We start from the raw sequence: 5,411 nt of genomic DNA on the forward strand, positions 1-5,411 counted from the left end.
ACTCATAAAAAATATTGCATTTGTGTGGAGGTGGTGCGTGTGTGTGTGTGTTTTATATACATAGTGTGAACAGTACACTTCAAATTCAATTGCCTTTCTGTATATACTAGCATTTGCAGTAAATGATTATGTGATGCCATTACGTCCACTAAAATATAAACCGTTCAGTTGTAATAAAAAATGATCGATAAATCACAATCGGCCAATCAGATGTGCGTAAGACGTAGATCATATAATTCCCTTTATATTCAATCTTTTCTAACCTAAGTTTGAGCATGACTACAATTTATTTATGTTTTGATAGTGGACCAGTTGGGATCAGTTTCCCCGCAGTTAATGTCCCATTGTCATGAAATAACAGAAATATTGACTTGATGCGAAATGCAATCGTCATTATTAACGTTATCGTGAACAAACCTTAACATCTTGTGTATGGCCTAAATACACATTATTTGTGAGACAAAATCTTCGTATTGTGGAGCAGGGATACGGCATGCCCTTTCTAATCTTTATCTCACTTTCACTAAGCCACAATGTCACAACTTGGCGTCCACTAACAACTGTGGACCAGAGATATAGCCGCTTGTTTGTCAACAAGTTGGCTCTGTAATAGATTTCCTTTAATGATCTTATTCTGGCGCCTAGTTGAACCCAATCGAACCAGTTACACTTGAGGTATTCGCCAATTAATATTGTAAACATTGTAAAATGGACATCGTTTAACATGAAACATGCGTTTGTCTACTGATTTTATCAAACGTGAAGAGCTTTTTCTGACCCACAAGTCCTTATTCAAACGGATTGTCCTGATTGGACCACGACGAAGGTATATTCATAAGCACTTATTTGTGAAAAATGAACGGCGTTTTTTAGAACATATACACCATTGGACTCGTAGAATTCAAATAACAATATTGAATTGTACTATACATGTTAGATATCGCTAACTACAATAATATTTCCTCAACAATGTTTTCGCCTCCATTGACGCTTCTCTTTTTAATGAATTGGACTAATTGTAATGTTCAAGAAAAATAATGTCATAAACCATCGTTATAGTAAACGACTCAGTAATATGTCACCGGAAAGTGGGAAGCATTAAGCAAAGAATGTGCCCGCCTGTAGGTCCGTTTGTCCAAAAACCTGTACTTGTCCTGATTGTAAATGCGTCATTTATCATATATATGGCACATTGACCGGTAAATACGTTGCCCAAAATGATCACTACGTGAAGACGGGTCGTCACATGTTGCATCTGTGCCACTAGCTCAAAGATACATATACGTGGTCAAATTACAAATATGCATAATGTTGCACGACATACTGCAAGTTCGTTATTAATTCGTCAGGTAATTTTATAATAATTTCCCAAAATGCAAACGATATGACCATCGTGACAACTGCGACTTTTAGTGCACGACTATGCCTGTTTACCCGTTCGCAAAATTGACCTTGGAGATTTTATCACTTGATGTGAGTTTATTAGTCACGATACACGACAAACCACCGAGTTTCTTGCTAGTCTTTGGCAATAGCCTCAAAATATCAAAATCCAATATGGCTGCCGACGGCCATTTTGGAAAGAAAAAATTTTGCCATTTGGAGTAAAATCAAATGCTTTACCCCTTAATTTGTTAGCGCACCTGAGCACAACGTGCTCATGGTGAGCTTTTGTGATCGTTTTTGTCCGGCATGCGTCGTCCATCGTGCGCCGTCAACATTTTCCTTGTTAACTCTCTAGAGGCCACATTTATTGTCTAATCTTCATGACAGATTGGTCTCAATGATATCTTGGATGAGTTCGAAAACGGTTACGTTTGCTTGAAAAACATGGCTGCCAATGGGACGGAGCATTTTTTCTTATCTGGCTATATATGGCTATAGTAAAATCTTGTTAACACTCCAGAGGCCACATTTATTGTCTGATCTTCATGAAACTTGGTCAGAAGATTCATCCCAATAATATCTTGGACGATTCGAAAATGATGCCGGTTGGTTGAAAAACATGGCCACTTTGGGGGCGGGGCATTTTTCCGTATATGGCTATAGTTAAACTTTGTTAACACTCTAGAGGTCACATTTATTTTTCGATCATTATGAAACTTGTTCAGATTTGTCCCAATGATATCTTGGATGAGATCGAAAATGGTTTTGGTTGCTTTAAAAGCATGGCCACCAGGGGCGGGGCATTTTTCCTTATATGGCTATATATGGCTTTAGTAAAACCTTGTTAACACACTAGAGACCACATATATTGTCCAATCTTCATGAAATTTGGTCAGAAGATTGGTCTCAATGATATCTTTGATGAGATCGAACATAATTATGTATGCTTGAAAAACATGGTTTCCAAGGGGCGGGGCATTTTTCCTTATATGGCTATAGTAAAATCTTGTTATCCCCCGCCATATGTGGAGAGAGATTGTTTTGGCGTTGTCCGTCTATCCGTCCTTCCGTTCGTCCGGCACTTTTGTGTCCGGAGCCATATCTTGGAAGTGCTTTGGGGGATTTCCTTGAAATTTGGTATGAGTATATGTATGGATAAGAGGATGATGCACGCCAAATGGCATTATACACCATCGGATAATAATGGAGTTATGGCCCTTTGTATCTTGAAAAAATGCTTTTTGTGTGTGTCCGGAGCCATATCTTGGAAGTGCTTTGACGGATTTCATTGAAACATGGTATGAGTATATATATTGATAAGAGGATGATGCATGTTGGCGTTGTCCATCCGTCCAGAAAACTTTTGTGGCCAGAAGTATAATGGCGGGGGATATCAATTCAACGAATTTGCTTGTTAACACTCTAGAAGCCACATTTACTGTCCGATCTTCATGAAACTTGGTCAGAAGATTCATCCCGATAATATCTTGGAGAGTTCAAAAATGATGCCGGTTGGTTGAAAAACATGGCTGCCAGGGGGCGGGGCATTTTTCCTTATATGGCTATAGTAAAACCTTGTTAACACTCTAGAGGCCACATTGATTTTCCGATCTTCATGAAACTTGGTCAGAAGCTTTGTCCCAATAATATCTTGTTATCTCAGGTGAGCGACTTTAGGCCTTTCAGGCGCTCTTGTTATTTGTTTCGGTTAGAACCCAGTTATGAGAGGTCATGTTTAATATTGAGTGTAATTGATCCGGAAAGGTCAAGTACACGGTCCTATGATACTTTAGCGATAAGTTGACATTGTGACAGTAGTAGCTAGTGTATAAACTTTACTGTGACACATGTTGACGTAATTAATTCGATTACAGTATTTTTGTGCAAGTTTTACGTAATATTGACACATTTAATAATTATCTGAAGCTCTTTGACACTGTTTGATACGAGCAGTCCACTCAACATGAGTCACTACCCTGGCATTGGCCTCCTCAATCCAGTTTAACAGTTCAGGAATCTCTTCATTACCAGACTTTATCGCAGAACAGCTTGATTGTCAGAGACAACTAAACTTGCAATAATAAGGTTGGCACAGACGTAGTTGCACGCTGTATCCCTTCCCAATAGTTGACGATTACGCTTGTTGTCCGCGAATGTCTAAATGTATTGAGTTGTTGTGGAATTGCTGTGTCTCTGCTCATGTCAATAATCGCAATACATGTTGCCTTGTCTCCGCGCCGCAACCATTCACATTCCTATAAAGACATTTCAACGTATGATTCTAGTACAAGGTGAATATACTCTGGCCCTTCACATATAAGTGACGCTGAGTTGATGACATCATTGATTGCACCACTCAGAGTCGATCCAATTGCAAGTGGCACCTGTCGCATCTTACACATGAAGTCCACGATGTCAAATATCAAGGTAAACGTATGGCTTCCAGTGGCAAATATGGCCAAAATGTAGTTTGCCAAATTGTAACGTTATCGTATCAGGCAAATGACTTGCCACCACCGATGATTGTGTGATGGCAGCGTGTGTCGCGCAACACGTTTGCCTAGCTCTTCGGTCAAAGCAAAATACACGTAACAAGACAGCGGTCAAAATATTGATAAAATTAGTATTAAATGTAAAGGCATGGGTTTGTAGTCTGATTATGATACAGGATTCATCTTCAACCGACTTTAACATGTACCTCCCAAGCAATGGGATATAGGTCGTCCGTTTACATTAGGTGCAGTATGCAGCCACGGCACATTGACTTATTGCCCTCACAGGTACCCATTTATACACAATGGTGGAGAGGAGGAGAGGATCAAGGTGCAGTATGCAGCCACGGCACATTGACTTATTGCCCTCACAGGTACCCATTTATACACAATGGTGGAAAGGAGGAGAGGATCAAGGTGCAGTATGCAGCCACGGCACATTGACTTATTGCCCTCACAGGTACCCATTTATACACAATGGTGGAGAGGAGGAGAGGATCAAGGTGCAGTATGCAGCCACGGCACATTGACTTATTGCCCTCACAGGATCCCATTTATACACAATGGTGGAGAGGAGGAGAGGATCAAGGTGCAGTATGCAGCCACGGCACATTGACTTATTGCCCTCACAGGTACCCATTTATACACATTGACTTATTGCCCTCACAGGTACCCATTTATACACATTGACTTATTGCCCTCACAGGTACCCATTTATACACATTGACTTATTGCCCTCACAGGTACCCATTTATACACATTGACTTATTGCCCTCACAGGTACCCATTTATACACATTGACTTATTGCCCTCACAGGTACCCATTTATACACATTGACTTATTGCCCTCACAGGTACCCATTTATACACATTGACTTATTGCCCTCACAGGTACCCATTTATACACATTGACTTATTGCCCTCACAGGTACCCATTTATACACATTGACTTATTGCCCTCACAGGTACCCATTTATACACATTGACTTATTGCCCTCACAGGTACCCATTTATACACATTGACTTATTGCCCTCACAGGTACCCATTTATACACATTGACTTATTGCCCTCACAGGTACCCATTTATACACATTGACTTATTGCCCTCACAGGTACCCATTTATACACATTGACTTATTGCCCTCACAGGTACCCATTTATACACATTGGTGGAGAGGAGGAGAGGATCAAGTGTGGGAGTAATTTTTTGCTCAGGAAAATTCCGTGGCCTGAGTGGAATTTAAAACAAGGACATTCCGATTCCTAGACCACCATACAGCTTGTATGGGACAATCATGGCATTTGAGTTTTGTTTTACTGACTTGAGGAAAACGTGCCAATGAGCGTTTATAATCGCGCGAATAAATAAGATTTAATAGACACTTTACCAATGTTTTTTATTTTACCACTGGTTGAAATCATGTAAAATGAATGACTTTGTCTTAGGACCGAATACACCGTTTAATACGAAAGTACATATTTTATATAGATACACACAGTACATAAAAGGAAATAATGAAATAACCTTCACA

This window comes from Dreissena polymorpha, unplaced genomic scaffold (assembly GCF_020536995.1).
Source record: "Dreissena polymorpha isolate Duluth1 unplaced genomic scaffold, UMN_Dpol_1.0 chrUn009, whole genome shotgun sequence".
In the NCBI taxonomy this organism is placed as follows: domain Eukaryota; kingdom Metazoa; phylum Mollusca; class Bivalvia; order Myida; family Dreissenidae; genus Dreissena; species Dreissena polymorpha.